The sequence below is a fragment of the Pyxicephalus adspersus genome, chromosome 11, assembly GCF_032062135.1.
Source record: "Pyxicephalus adspersus chromosome 11, UCB_Pads_2.0, whole genome shotgun sequence".
Taxonomy (NCBI): Eukaryota; Metazoa; Chordata; class Amphibia; order Anura; family Pyxicephalidae; genus Pyxicephalus; species Pyxicephalus adspersus.
This window is the reverse complement of record NC_092868.1, coordinates 28,118,840-28,135,351: the sequence shown is the minus strand read 5'-3', so window position 1 is coordinate 28,135,351 and position 16,512 is coordinate 28,118,840. Positions and strand designations below refer to the sequence as shown.

Here is a 16,512-nt window from a genome sequence, read left to right as displayed (position 1 = left end):
TTGCTGGTTGGATGAGTGGGATGTCACTTTCACGCTGGTGACATTGAGTAGCATTTCTATGAGAAAGGGCCTACAGAAACAGGTGTATGTATTGTATTGCATTTTTTAGCATTCCTGGTACTGATAACTATAGCATAGGCCTCAACAGAACAAAAAAACTACACTTTAGTAATTTTGTTTTAGTTGAACACACTTTTAAAAATAGGATAGAAGTATAATTCATGGAAGCAATTATTTATTTTTATTGTCTAACCAGCAAAAGAGAATCAAGACAACCAGAATCTGATTGGGCACTCAGGACGATTCTTCACCGTTAATTTGCTTGCAATATTTTTCAAAGATCTTTTTCATGTCATCAGGCAAAGCGATCTGTCTGACCCTATTGGCTATTCTAGTAAAAGACATGCAAATAAGATTAACAGTGTCTGGACTGACAGGCATATGGTTGAGTCAACTGGGAATTATGAAGCTGACATGAGCTCATTCTCCCAACAGTATATTTACAAAACCATCACCTATACTAGTGTTCCCCATCTGTCTTCCTCTTTCAGTATCCCCCCCCCCCCCACAACACAGACACACACAGCTCCACCCAGTCCCCCCCTCCTGTGATGTAATTACTTTGTGCCTTTGAATGGTACTACCATCCAACCCCAGTATCAAATAAAACAAACCCTCCTCAATAGGTTGAGCTCTTCAAACATTTCTGCCTAGAAAAGGAATACACACTTCAAGTTTATCCACTACACCCATCCATCCAGAGCCTAAGCTGTGTCAGACATGCTTCCAGGGATGCAAGAGGGAGGGAAATGTTCTGTCTTAAACTCCTAGCAAAGCTATGGCTGATTTAAACCAAATGAGAGAAAATTAAAACCACGAAAACCGTACACTTCAATGAAAGCAGATGTCAGCAAAATGGTAAGTGACACATACAACTTTGTGATGATGTTTGCTGCCAGGAATATACTTTTTAGTTTGTTTTATTTGTTGAATATATTTTTTTCTTTTTTCTTTCCCTGCTTGTTGCTCTTAACCCTTTTATGTCTTAGTTTTCCCTAAGCAGTGTTTATCCTGTTTTCACTACACAGTAAGTAAGGTGAAGTTAATTATGTGTGAAGCTTTTTTTCTTTTCACTTTAAGAACTTTTGTGTAATGCCAGAGGACAAAACTTTGTGCAGTCAAAACACACCTTTTAAAATCAGAGAAATAGTTAATGCTTTTTATGGAGCGGCTTGTTTCAATTAGATTTGGTTAATGTTTTGTAAAATGCACATCACTGTATAAATCTGTGCTAATAACCTGTTTGTGAATCTAGTATAAGTGAGATATTTATCACTCTGTAAGTAGTAGAAGAACAATTGTTTAATTGTTCTTTAAAGCTGTGCGGTAAATCACAATGTTGCATATAAACTAGGAAGACCTTTAAATGTTTTTATAGTTGCAATATAAATTGGTATCTTTACCAATATAAATTGGTAAATATATATAAAAAAATAAATACCAAAATGGGTAAGGAAAACCCTTTATACCTAATTTTGTTATATATATAATGGTATTTAGTATTAGTATTGAGTAAAAGTATATATATATATATATATATATATATATATATATACATATAAATATATATATTTTTTGTACTGCTGCCTAATTATTATATATGTATACACATACACACACACACATAATGTATTGGATTTTATCTGAATGGTGTTACATTGTTTAAGTCATCTATCTTTTGGTCTAGCAATTTTTATGTATCATTTATTTAACATTTTTTAAACAATTCTTTGTACCTAGTTTCTGACTATGTAATGATTTTATTTATTTTAAATGTGGACAAACGTAGAAAAGTTACTGATGATTTTGATACTTTAACTAGAAGAAATGTAGCAAGGTTGGTTATTTTTAAGCATGTATTTTGGTTTTGCACATCTATTTGTAAGATATCTATACTAATTAGCCAAGTTTGACTTGACAAAGAAACAACCAATAAATATTCCTGTAGATTTATATTGCTTGTTTGCATGATAACAGTCATAATATAATTTTTTTTATTTTGAAGGTTTTTTTGTAGGTTTTTTTTTTCAATTTAAACACAGACTAATTTGAGAACTGTAGACAAAAAATTGAGAAATGTAAGACTATTTGGTAATCCTCTTAAGGCTAAAGGTTTAAAAAATTGCGTTTATTAGTTTACATATTAACTGCAATCCACATACAAACTCAAAGCTTCAAAGGGAGACCCATGCTAAATAATCACTAGACTAGTGTTTGGAGAGCTTGTACTGCTGCCTAATCAAATAGAGTTGTTATGAATGAAAAGTGCTGGAATGGTGTTTGTGCTTGGAATTCCAGGCAAAGAACTGTGGACTATACCTGTGTATATATGCAGTATATTGATGGGCTAAGATGAAAATGATTGCATAGCATTGTCTGTATTATGACCTTATAGATCCTATACAAACACAATAAATTAGTAAATGATCAGTAAAAATGATCAAAGTTTCAATAGAAAAAAAAATTGGATATACAATTATCATTAATTCCTAAAACAAAAGAAGTTTTCAAATAATTAGAAATAAAAGTTTAATAGTAAAAACCACAAAAAAACAGCAACATTAACAATTGTAAAAAGTAAATGGTTACTAAACTGTATAAAAATCATAATGGAATATTACCTGAAACACCATACCTGAAATATATGATCTTAATTCTGCATATACTAAAAATTCTACTTGTTAACTGATTAAGGCACAGGACAAACAAATAAAGCTGTGCATGAAAATAATAATAAAGGTATACATGCAAATATAATATTACAAATTCTGTGATGCTGTTGCATTGGAAAAGTTAACTAAAACAGAAGAACTAGATATTATCAGTTTTTTCTGACCTCCCTTTTTTATAGGAAATGTATGGAATCTATAAGTGATAATAATATCGTCCTACAAAATGAGCTACTATAGCTCATCCTAAAAGTTTTCCTTAACACGTCATAAGTATTAATCTCTCATTTCATGGTAACTAGTCATTTGCCTGGTTCACATGCAGTTATTTTAATTTTCATCACGGTAGCGGAAATACAATTCAGACTAAGTGAGCCAAAGCAGCATAAACAGCCAGTGATGCAAAACGGAATAAATTATTAGAAAGAATGGTCCTAAAGATGAGCTCTGGTTTTACGTTGTGGTTGTGTGAAGCACACCCAGTAACACCGTGATTTCACAGTCGATCATTCAGAACAATGTTCCGTAACTTGGTAACACAAGAAGCGACCTCAGAAATGGTCCTGTTTTCCTGGTATAAATGTCTCTTGCGTGTCCTCTCAATCGTTTTCTGCCTGAGAAAATGTACAGTAGTGTAAGCGGGACAGCCCCCTTTCAATTCAAAGGTTTTAGTTCTCTTTAAACTTGGCAAACTTTCCAAATCTTTAACATCCTATTTTTGTAACTCAAGCACTCAGTCTTTTCAGATGGAAACAGGATGACAGTTACACAAGGGCATTGGACTCCTACATAGTGATCAACATCAATTCTTTAATCCCAGACTGCCCGTACTTCTCTGCAAGGTGTCTGCTGCCAATAAAAGGGTCAGTTCTCTTGAAGTCTCTATTATTATTCGGGTACAATCGAAACTTTAGATGAAGATGTTAAGGAAAAAAAAATCTATATGGAATTATACATGTGGACTTTTATATTGCTTAGAATAAAGTTCATTTTCAGATATTTTGTGAGATATATATATATATATATATATATATATATATATATATATAATATATATATATATATTGGACTCTATATTACACCCTAAAACTTAAAATGTCAGTGTATTACGCTTTATATTTCTATATATATCTTCTTTATATTTAAAACTTCATCGTACTTCTCTACCTTTGCTCTAACCCATATTATTACACAGTATTTATATAGCACCATCATATTATGCAGTACTGTACAAAGTCCATAGTCAGGTCACTAACTGTCCTTCAAGGACAGGAGCTAACAATCTAATGCCCCCAGAGAGAACCTGCAAATCCCATGCAGATAATATCTTGGCCGAGAATAAAACCTGGGACCTAGTGCTGCAAAGGCAAGCGTGCTAACCTCTGAGCCACCTTGCTGCACTTAACCCCCATTTACCTTAAACCTGAACTTGGCTATTATAATTTACACAAGTATCTATTATGAACTATTATGCTGCTACCAGTGTATTTTTATTGTGTACATAACGCCACAACCTTTGTGTACTTTTGTGTTTACTCTGTACCTTTGTGTACTTTTAGAAAGCCACAGGCTAAAACCCTTATTTATTTATTTATTTGCTGTCTGTGTTCTGCTGGGGAGATTTTTCTTCACTATCTATCCTAGAGATACAAGAGGAAATTTTACAAGAAGGGACAGGTTCCCCATAGAAGGATTTTGGCCTGACAATTTATTTATTTATCCCCCTTTTCTTACTAGCTGACAACAGTCACAAATAAAAACAGAGATGATAAAAATCTGACAAAAGGTCTAACCCTCCCTTAATTTACAAGCCTTAATGTACAATTTATTTGCAACATACAATATGGCAATATGTCTGCACTAAAAGCCAATCTCCCAAATACTTGATCTAGGTACAGTTGTTCCAATGAAATCCATGTAAACAGGGGGGAAAAAAAATCCATGATCTTAAGGTCCTGACGGCATTCAAACACAAGACCTCAGATTTTGCAAGGCACAATTGCTGTACTCCGAGAAATTATTCTTTAACTTAGTCTGCTGTTCTGATCCATTGTTCAGTAATTGTTAGATGACCTCCTTAGATATTTAATATGTATATAGTGCCAAAGCCACCATCATAAACAGAACAACCACTGTCATTACCAACATCAAATATACATTTTTATTGACATGAACATTATGGAATTGTATGCATGTCATATAACAATGTAACCACTTGCAGAAATTATTTTCAGCGTGAACATTATCTGGCCAGACTATATTAATATGCACTGATTGCTGCCTACTCTGTTACTCAAAAGGAAGATTAACAAATAACTTTAGCTAAAGCTCACACAAACATTTAAAAGAGGATAATATAATAAACCTGAAAACCTATAGAATGAAATAAATTTGTTTAACCAAAATACCTTATGCTTGTTAAAATCATTTGATAAATTAATAAATACAGGATCTGTTTCCAAAATTAATTTATTTTAGTACATTAGATCTCTAGTAAATATTCTATGTATAAAATTATAATTCCTCCTCACTGTTAGGACATTTGTTTAGAAATTATTTTACTGTGTGTGTGTAAACTACTGAGGTCTATTTGTGCAATAGATTTGATAAATATAAAAAAATGTTCTAATCGGAGGAGTTTGGGATTTTTTATTTACTGGTTTTCCTTTTTGGAATTTAGCAAATATGTTGCTCTATATATGAGTAAATCAGAAGTATATACTGCTTTAAAATTGGTATGGACCTTGGGTGAAGAAGAAAAATATAAGGCTTTTGAATTAGTTGTACCATTGGCCTACACACATAAAAACTTATATAATATTTAAAAAATGTGCAACAGTGCTAATATTGAGTTCTGTTCTTCTCCATTAAATGGTAAAACTGTACAGCAGGTATGAATACACTTGCAATAAGAAAAGGAAATTATTACTTGCAAATCCACAATTATTCTACCATTGTATGTCTTCTAAAAAAATCTCTTTCCTTAATTTATGCCTCCTGAAAATCATTTCTTGAAAATACAGATGATTTATCATTAATATAACTTAGTTATAATGCGTACAAATGTTCCATCACAATTTGCTCCAGGGGAGTTGAAAAGGAATAGCACGCATATAAAGCATATTAATAACCTCAATGTGTGCATGGTAACACAACGGGTCAGGGGACTTTCATTTTACAGATATTACAATCATTCATACTTCTGGTAAATAAGAATTGATGCTGCACAGACACATTCTGGTTGACTTGTCATTTTTTAAAACTTTCCCAAAAGCTATGTACTTCCTGCTCTCAGAAATTAGTTGCAATTGCATTATGTTTCAGATTTAATTTAGCAAACAGCACAAGAATAATAATGAAAGCATATAAACAATAAAATAAATATATATTGGTATCAGTTTTTTTTCTACTAGAGTACAATTTACAGGCCATCTTTTTCCTGTTTATTTTTTAGTTGTGACTGAAATAATCACTTTAAATCTTCTAGAATAATAATATTTCACTCACCTGGGCTGGAGCCTGGAACTTTAAAAAACATGTAGCACACTTTTGTGAAACCAGCATATTCTTTGATCCATTCCTATTCTGAGTGCACTTTTTCCACAGCATATGCACTTTTCATAGGCTGTTGTGTTGATTGAGTGGAATTATTTTTACAGATCAGTATTGTTAATAGGACCTTTGTGTTTTTTGTTTTTTTTTCAGCCTGACCAAATAGTATCAATGTCCAATTCATTATTAGTGGCACCTAGAGAAATCAGATTTATTATTCTATGTTAATAAAGTAACAAGGTACTCAGCACTATACATGAATTTCATTTGGACACAAAGCAAAGCACTTAGTGCTTTCTCAAAGGAACAATGGCTGTCAGCTGTCTCTAGAGTCCATTGAGAATCCCAGGTATGGAGGCTTTTTCCAGAAATCTCATTGAGTAAACTAACATAGTGGGCCTGATTTACTAAAGTATCTGACAATGAAGAGCAACTGAACTGAATAAATATTCGTTTTGGTTTACTTCACTGCAGTTCATCTTACTTTACACTTTACTAGAAGAGGTCCAATGTGAGTATATAAAGCCCAAGGGTATGTCAGGAGCATAGACTGGCCTTAATTTACAGATGATGATGGCCATCCTGGACGTTTTTCTACAGTTGTATAAAATTGCATGTTGAGTACTATGATCTGTATTATATGCACACATATAGCACAAACAATTTGATATTAAACTGTCAGTTTTGTGTCCACTGGCTGGGTAATAAAAGCATATAAATACTGCTATTGCTACAGCAATATTTAGTTATATTTGGATTTTTTTTTCTGAAAAACATCAATGATGAACATGTGAGAGCAGAACCTGTATGAGAGAACAAAGTGTTCCTTTTCCTTGTAGTACTAAATGTTTAGGCCACATTGAGTTTTTATCATTTATAACCTAGCAATAAGTGCACAGAATGTTAAAATTGTATGAATTAAACTTAGTGAGCGAAATACAAATACTTTAGTTTCTTTGGTGGCAAATAATTTGTAACAGATGAATAAATATTAAAGTGTAGCTTTTTCTTTATATTTTGAATGGAACAGGTAAAAATGCAAACAGGTTCAGGTTTTTTTGTGGCCAATGTTCCATTAGGAAGTTTTCACTTTCTATGCAAGACTCACAGAAGGAAGGGGAAGGATCCTCTGAGATGGTCCAACAAAGTTTAAATCCTCCTTCCTTCCGATGTAAAGGAACCCCTGGGCGCGTCCATCTTCTTCTTCTGTCTTCTGGCTATGTCATCCAAACTTGCACTGCGCAGGCACGAGATTGGGTGACATAGCCTGCTGAAAATGGGGAAAAAAAGTGTGCTGCAGCGGAAAAGACAGAAGGAAAGGAGGTTCCCCTATTTACTGTAAATAAATAAATAAAAGATACATTTTACCTTATAAAAAAGGGTATCTACTCTTTTGTATAAAGTAAACATTTTTGGTGATAGGTCCACTTCAAGCACTAGTATTGCTCAAATTTTCAAAAATTCATTCTTTAAAAGTGTGAAAATAGCAATGTGTTCAGAAATAGTAGTCAGTATACCTTGTGGTTCAATAAACACCCATTTCCATTTTTTGATTCTCTAAATAGAAACGATTCAAATTGGTTGCAGAAAAATAAAATGTTCACAGTTAGGCTTCCTATATTTTAAACTTTAAAAGTAATACAAGATGGGATGAAATTGTTTGGGCTGTGGGATCCTGTTTTAAACTAAAACTAATACCACGTTATTAAGTGATTTGTGTGAAAATAATAAATGTAACCTTTGTATGATGAGGTTAATGAGATGTAAAAGTGCATGGGTATATAATGTAAGCTTTAACAACACCTCTTTTTTTAACAGATTAACAGATTTCACCTCTTGTCTATTTATTCCTTAACGTTGTTAATGTATATTTGTTCACAGTAAAACAGTAAAACTTATTACTAAATATCTTGCATTGTTTTTATCTTCAAAAAATCTCAAAATGTTCCCATGGTTAACGGGTATAGTTTGGAAATCTGTAAAACTTCTCTCATATTTTCTGACCATTGCATAAAGTTATTGGTCTCTTGTTGATTGTATGTATAGTCTGCGTTGACCTTCTAAAAACTAGAAATCCAAATATAAAAAGTGTTTTTTTCGTAGAAAAAATGACCTAAACAGTTTGCACTAGATTAAAAATAAGTCAGAATTTCAATTTTTTTTTATTACAGTATAATTGCAAATGTGAACCATAGTTGCTCTGACAAAAAGTTTGTAAAATATATGCTGAATTATTAAAATAAAAAATGTATGATAGACATTTACCAAAACATTAATTATTAGGTCATAAAAAGTAAATCTAAAGCATATTTGAAGTTTGTACTGTGATTTGGGTTTGCTGCTTTCCTTAGCAGCTCAGCTCCACATGTTATCTCTATATCTGCATAGGTCATTTTGCTTCAATTATATTCGCTACCCTACGATTAGTATCATTTACTGTTCAGTGTTAATTATTACAGAGTGGATCTGATTTTTGCAAAATTGTAGTAAATCGTAACCTGAGTACCTGGTTAATTAGGAATGCGTACTAGTATAGCTTCCTTATCTATCTTTTAGGCAAACCATGTAATGTGAAAACAAGAATAAAATGTCAATAAGGGATAGTTTTACAAACTCAATTAAAATCCTTATGCCTTCCATATTCAGTAATTAGAAGCTCTCTCGTGCAGGAAACTCACCAGACATTCTAAAGAGCCTAATAAATGTTAAACAAATCCTAAAAGTACAAACACAAGTTTTTTTAGAAATCTTTAAAATATTTAAATGTAAACACCCCTAATATACTTATTTTAATAAATCACATATTCATAATATTTCATCTTTTTCAGTGTAGGATGTTGTAAAGTAATGTCAATTCATTTAAAAAGTTAGCTGGGAATGTATTTGGTCTGTAGTTGATAGAAGTCAACATTCCTCCTTGAAAAAAAAGTTTTATTTCTTAATCCTTCTTTCTTTCCAGATGGTACGAATAGTACTTTCTCTTGGATACTACATGCTTTTGATCTGGCTCTATAAGGGGTATTATTATCTTTGCTATTCGCTATTTGTTACTGATATGCCCGCTTGGCTCTTCAAAAAATTCCGAAACCCACATATGCATCTCACGGTTACTAGGGGCTGTGCATAAGCATGTTAAGGAAATAAATATGTTTTCTTTTCAAACAGTTCCACATGACAACAGTCTGGCAGGATGGAAAATGGCAGCTTCCTAGCCGATGACCCATGAAAACTGTTTTTGATTTTTGTCATGACATTTCTTAGATGTTGGTTTGCTGTGGTTCAGCTACCTTAAACTCTTTCAACTCCAATGTAAATAAAGTAGCAATATGATTTCAGCTTGTGTAGCAGTATCTTAGAACTTTCTTAATTCCTACATTTTTATGTTTACAGAAATAAGTCTTAAGCAAAGTATCTACTGTGCTACAGATTGAAGTACATAATATTCTTTCTTTAATGCTAAGAAATAATTTTTTATCCTATATGGATAGTTCACTTAATCCTGTTGGCAATATTATTACTTGATAGACAAACCAAAACAATAAGTAGGGCAAAAATATCAAATGTAAGGGGCCTGGGTGCATAATAACTGCTTCTAGGGATTTTCTCTCTAAAACAATATAGTTAATCGAGCACTGTGCAGGGGTGGCATGTCCAACCATTGGAGACCCAGATCCCTGTATTTTGTGCAGTGTTCCAGATTCAAATTGTAACATACCTGCACAGTTTAAAAATAGTATTTTACATTGATATACTTTACTGTTTATGCAGCCTGACTTTGGTACAGTAATTAAAATGTAGGGTTCAAATGTGCTTTCAAAAAGGAATCAGTTGCTGAGCACTAGAAATAGCAAAAAGGTTTTTGTGTAATTTTTGTGGTCCAGGCTCAAACCCAGATGCCATAGACAGTTTAAATATACATCTCCTTTTTGGAGATTAAAATCGAGTCAAAGGATCCTCAAGCTTCCAATGGCACAAGAACTGCTAGTCAAGTGGAAACTCTCTAACTAACTAACTTATTTCAACAAATACAAATGTTTGACCCCCCAGTTACTTATCTAGCTATCTTATCTAAAATATATTTACAGAGTGAGTGTTCTTAGTGGTGAAACTGTGGGGCTGAGAACAACTTGAATAACTTTAGTGCTTCTGCTGTGAACTATGTGTAAGAACAACATCTTTTTACGGATATGGAAAAATCAAACATGGGAAAAATTATCTCCTTGGTTAAAACAAAACAAGAAAACAAAAAAAAACTTTCAGACAGACGTAGTAAATCCTGGTAAAATCAGACCAAGGTCACAGCAGTTATAAAAATGCAGGTCGTATGGCACATTTAATTTCACTAAAGGGTGAGAATAAATCAAAAGGATCTGAGAGATATTTTATGGGGAGCTAGTAGATGATGAATGATGACACTACATGTTTGAAAGCATACACACAATCTTCTAATACTTACAATTTTCTTCTGACTTCCAGATAATACTGTCCGGTGATAACTTCTTTTTTCCCATATTGACTTAAACAAGTGCACATTTTAGCATTAGAATTTGTGATGAATGGCTGACTAAATGGCCATACTTTATTTTCTTGAATGGTAGGGACATGTGATACTGCACCTGCAAGGCCTGTTCTTGGTAAATCGATTGAGTTTTGCATTAAGCTTCTAAGGATAATCAGTTTAATCACAGTACTGGACAAACCACTGACTGTTGTGAAAGACCACAATATCTCCTTGACCAGCATAAGCCATAGCACTCCCAAAGAATGAAGAGAAATATAAGGGAGTATAGCTTTAAGTATTGAAACTTTTCAACACCACCCTAAAGTTTGGACTAAGGATAAAAGGTATGGATATAGCAGAGCTGGATGCCATTTGAGTATTTCTGAAAAAATACTGCATAAAGAAAATGACTATGTTTAAATTTGGTGCTATTCATCTTTAACTAATATAAATACTATATTTATATTTCCTTCCTTTACATATTAAAGCTTTAATCAATAACCATACAGAACTCTTTATAACAAACAGCTCTTTAGCATTTAGATTCTTCAGTTTGATTTTACAGATTTGTTTTCTTTTAAAATCACATTAAAAGACCTAACATTTTATGCCTTTTGTCAGGTGAGTTTATCTGTGGGAAATCCATGGCTTGCTTAATGTAAGAGCACTGTGAATCGATCTTGGAAGTCAGGGACACAGAAGCCCAGTGGAGAGAATTGGGAAAACTTCCAAAGCTTACTCTAAAAGAAATTAAATCAAGTATACAACATCAAAACTGATTATAATGTCTAACATCAGCGCTTCAAATGCTCGACCGTATATCAATATAGCATAGGTGAAGAAAAAATAAATCCTTTGTATGTTGAAACTTTATTGTTTGGAAAGTACTCCAATCAAGGTTTACTTTTATTCATAACAAAAGCTGGTTAAATAAAAGGCTTCAGTTTTTTTTTTTACTTGGCTGGCTGGCAGATAAATAAATCATTTACATATATATATATATATATATATATATATATACATATATAAATATATATATACATATATAAATATATATATACATATGTTTATGGTTTTGCCTTCCAATGAATTTTTATTTTGGACAGCCAGTGTAATCCAATGTCCAATGAGGCGGCCAAAGGTGGAGAGGTTACATAGGAAGCCACATCATTGCTCGTTCAGGAAGGGTAATTTCTTACTTACTTACTGTGTGTAAATCAAAAGATTGAACAACATTAAAATCCTTCGCCAGGAAACATGTTCTGTATTTCAGTCAACATATATGTGTTTAAACTGTGTACCTAACCCCCCTAGTGGTATTCCCGAGTTTGACTCGGGATGGATTTTACGTGCAAAAAGCGGTAATCCCGAGTCACACTCGGGGTCCCTTAAAACATAAAAAAACCCACACTTACCTTGTTCTGTTGTCGTCCCCCTGGCGTCCTGCTGGTCCCAGCAGCTCCTTGGGACATGTCTTCTTTCTTCAAAAATCGTTCGTAAAAAAGTAACCAACGACGCCGACGAACGAGGAAAATTGTTGGAAACGAACGACCGGACCGGCGGATCGGATTGGGCGACGATCGTTGAACATCGTTCGTGTGTACGGTCGTTCGTTGATCGTCCATGTTCAGACCACACCAATGAACTACTGAACACCACTGAAGAAAGAACACACAAATACCGGACTTAGCATAATGTCTATTTAACCTTCCTAGTGGTTCAATTCCGTCCAAATTTCCATGCAAAACCGGTACAATTTTTTGCATAGAAATTTATTTTTCATTGTAGGCTGTAATTCTTAGGCATAACTCACCAATATTTAATAAGCTTAATAATAAACTTTAAATAACAAAACACAAAAATCTGTAAAAAAAAATTAAAAAATATTTAAATATTTGAATTTCCTGCCGATCCTCCCGCCCGCACCGACACATGCACCGACGTCACCGGAAAACCCTGTAGATCTCACCTCTGCACTTCGCGGCTAGAGATCACAGGAAGATGTTTCCCCAGGACCTGCGGGGACCAGCAGGACGCTGGGGGACAGCAATAGAACAAGGTAAGTGGGTTTTTTTTTAGATAAAAGCTACCCCAAGTGTGACTCAGGAATACGAATTTTTGCCTAGAAAATCCACTCGGGAATACCGCTAGGGGGGTTAATATACAGGTCTACAGTGGTTACATAGTTACATAGTAGGTAAGGTTGAAAAAAGACCATCAAGTTCAACCACTAGGGAAATAAACATATTCCACATATAAAACCCTATAAGACATAGTTGGTTCAGAGGAAGGTAAAAAAAACCCTGGTACAATTTGCTTCAACAGGGGAAAAAAAATTCCTTCCTGATTCAATGAGGCAATCGGATGTTCCCTGGATCAACAGTCATTGCTATTGTTACTTTAAAGTCTTAATACCCAGTTATATTCTGTGCTTCTAGAAAAACACCCATCTTTTCTTAAAGCAATCTATAGTAGTTGCTAAAACTGCTTCCTGAGGGAGCCAATTCCACATTTTCACAGACCTTACAGTGAAGAAACCCTTCCTTATCAGGAGCTTAAACTTCTTTTCCTCCAGACGCAAAGAGTGCCCTCTTGTTCTTTGTAATTATCTCAAAGTGAATAATGGGGAAGAGAGTTCTTTATATGGACCATTTAAATATTTATACAGAGTGATCATACCCCCCCTTAAATGTTGGTCCACAGAAAGGCAAAAAAAAAACCTGGTACAATTTGCTCCAACAGGGGAAAAAATTTCCTTCCTGTTTCCATGAGGCAATCGGATGTTTCCTGGATCAACAGTCACTGTAATTTTAAATCCTTAAATCCTTAATACCCAGTTATATTCTGTGCTTCTAGAAAAGCATCTATCTTTTTCTTAAAGCAATCTATAGTAGTTGCAGGGAGGGAGGCAATTCCACATTTTCACAGACCTTACAGTGAAGAATCCCTTCCTTATCCAGAGCCTAAACGTCTCTTCTCAAGGGAGAATAGATTCAGTTCAGCTAATCTCTCCTCATAGCTGGGCGCCTCCATTCCTTTGATTAGTTAAGTTGTCCTTCTCTGCACTCTCTCCAATTCCACAATGTCCTTTTTGTAAACTGGAGCCCAAAACTGGACTGCATATTCCAGATGTGGTCTGACCAATGCTTTGTACAGGGGCAGGATTATGTCTCCATCTCTGCAGTCTATTTCTGTGTAGCTATGGTAACCGTGACATCACAGCTGACTGACTATTGGCTAGTAATCCCAACTTGAAAAATGGCAGTTATTTCCATGGCGCAGCCTGTCTGCCCAAGACCTTACAATCCAGTGATCATGTGTGCCCTCCTAGCCAATTGTATGCTACGCTGACAGACCAATGGCATTATCTAACAGTTTTTTTTTCCAATTCAAAAAGCTTTATTTAGGAGCAAGTCATGTATTTAAAAAAATGACACTTATTTGATGTGTCCATTTTTGTTCCTTCCTAGCCATTAGGTCCTCGGCATCTTAAAAAATTGAACCTTCTAAAGGTGTGTTAAAGCTTTGTGAATTATTTACCAATGTTTTTTGGAAGTGAGGCTTGCTTTTTTCAATTCTAGTAGAGATTTGGCAGATGTAAATGGCCTGATTTACTAAGGCTCTCCAAGACTGAAGAAGATAGACTATCATGGGAGATCCTGGGTGATCCAGCAAACCTGAAATGGATTTGGTCAATGATTAAAAACATTTACCAAATCATAGGAAATTCTTTTAGGAAATCCATTCCAGGTGTGCTGGATCACCCAGGTTCTTTCATTATAGTCTAATGTCTCCAGTCTTGGAGAGTCTTAGTGCATCTGACCCAAACACTCATAAAGCATTGTGACTGCAATCTCCAAATTGAATCCCATTGGGCTCCTTAAAAATAACTTACACCTATATTTTTATTAAATTACCAACCTTACCTTCATGTGTTAGCTTTGTAATATGAGCCAATAGTATTGAGGGCTTATCAGAATTACCTGAATCCGGTCATCATTTAGTTGGGTGTTACCCTCCCCAGCGGTAACCCCCAGTGTGACTCGGGGTAGAAAAAAGATGCTGGAAGCGGTAACTGGAATAGGTAAACCTATAAAAAACAGTGCTAAATAAAGCGCTTACCTGATCAGCTGACGTCCTCCTTCGTGTTCCTCGTCTTCTTCTTTCTTCAGGGAAATTCAAATTTATTTGTATTGCATTCAATACAAAATACCTGTATTGAATGCAATACAGTACATTTATATGTGTAAAAGGAGTACACTGTATTTTCATGAACATTCATTTTACAGTATAATTTAATAGTATGAGTATATTTATTTTTGTAAAAAATTCGTAAAAAATGTAAAAAATATATTTAATTTTTTAAATTTATTATTTTGACATGATTTTGTGTTTAGAATTTTTATTATACTCATACTAATATATTATGTTGTAAAATAAATTTTCATGAAAAACACTGTACCACTTTTAGACATATAAATCCAGACAGAAATGAACAGCTCAGGAGGTTAAAGTTTTTTTGTTGCTCCAGTGGAAACATTGCAAATCATCCCAGCATTTCCCCCAAAGTGGTAAGATTCCGGACAAAACTCACAGGAGAATGACATCTCACAAATGGCATCTCTTATATGCAGAATGTCAACATGATGTATGACGCTTTCACACTTCTAGTATATGTTTGTCAATGAAATGAAAAAATATGCCCCAGCTGCATATCTTCACTATATAATTGTCTTTCATGTTCAAGAAAGCTCAGAATATTTCATTTCAAATTAAAATATTTTCTGATTCCAAGGTTAACATATGCGTTCAACAGTCTTCAAAAGTCAATTAAAGGAGAACTTTGGACTAATTCTAAAGCAGGATATTGTTTTAAATGAGAAGCAAGTGAAATGACTGAACATAGCCGATTACACACTAGCTATCGTTCACAATACCAGTGCTTGAAAATGTCTGTCAAAGATTAGCATTAACACATGGGAATAATGAGTATGTGTACTGTGTTATCAAGAATTTCTAAAGGGTTTTGTAACACTAAAATGTTATAAAATTAGTCCCAAGTATTTTGAAGCATATCTAAAGTCTGAAAATATCTTTACGTTCGAATGACAAACATTTTCAACCTTTTACATAAGCATATTGTGAGAATTTATACTTAAAATGATTATTGAAATGAATAGAATACACTCATTTTAAAAAGAGCACCAGGACAGTGGCTGTTTTCTGGGTCCCAGCAGTTCTGGTAGATCCCAAGGGAGATGAAATAATAAGAACCTTGATCTCCTAATCTCCTACAAAGTAAGCTGTGATTTTTTTTCACAATCAAACTTCACAACTTCCCTTACAGTGTCACCGATCTTCCTTCTTGTATGGGGGCTCTGGATTGAGACATCCAAAGTCCAGCCCTAAACCCAAGAGCTGTAATGATCAACTCCTAGGCTTCCCAATATTCTACAAAATAGTCTGTGATTTTTATTTGATAAATGTTTTTCACATTTGAAGGTCACATTGGAAGGTCACAGCTTTTTAGTGTTTTTTTGAAGACTTTAATAGAGATGTAACAGTTCTGTCCCACTGCCTCACTCTGCATCAATAGATCACTGCTATCAGAAGTGATCTTTTGTTTCTGGATCCTTTTCCCACTTGCCAGATCCAAACCCCAACTAGAATGTGTGTGTATATATATATATATATATATATATATATATATATATATATATATATATATAT

The 16,512-nt window shown here is 33.9% G+C and overlaps 1 protein-coding gene across 2 annotated transcripts in view; it reads left to right on the top strand.

The window, feature by feature from the left end:
• The first annotated feature begins 675 nt into the window (after window positions 1-675).
• NTN5 (netrin 5) overlaps window positions 676-16,512 on the top strand; it is a 70,550-nt gene continuing 54,713 nt past the window's right edge. For both annotated transcript variants that reach the window (XM_072426544.1, XM_072426543.1), the window contains exon 1: window positions 676-918. The gene's annotated coding sequence lies outside the window, so the exon portion shown is untranslated. The remainder of the gene's footprint in view (window positions 919-16,512) is intronic.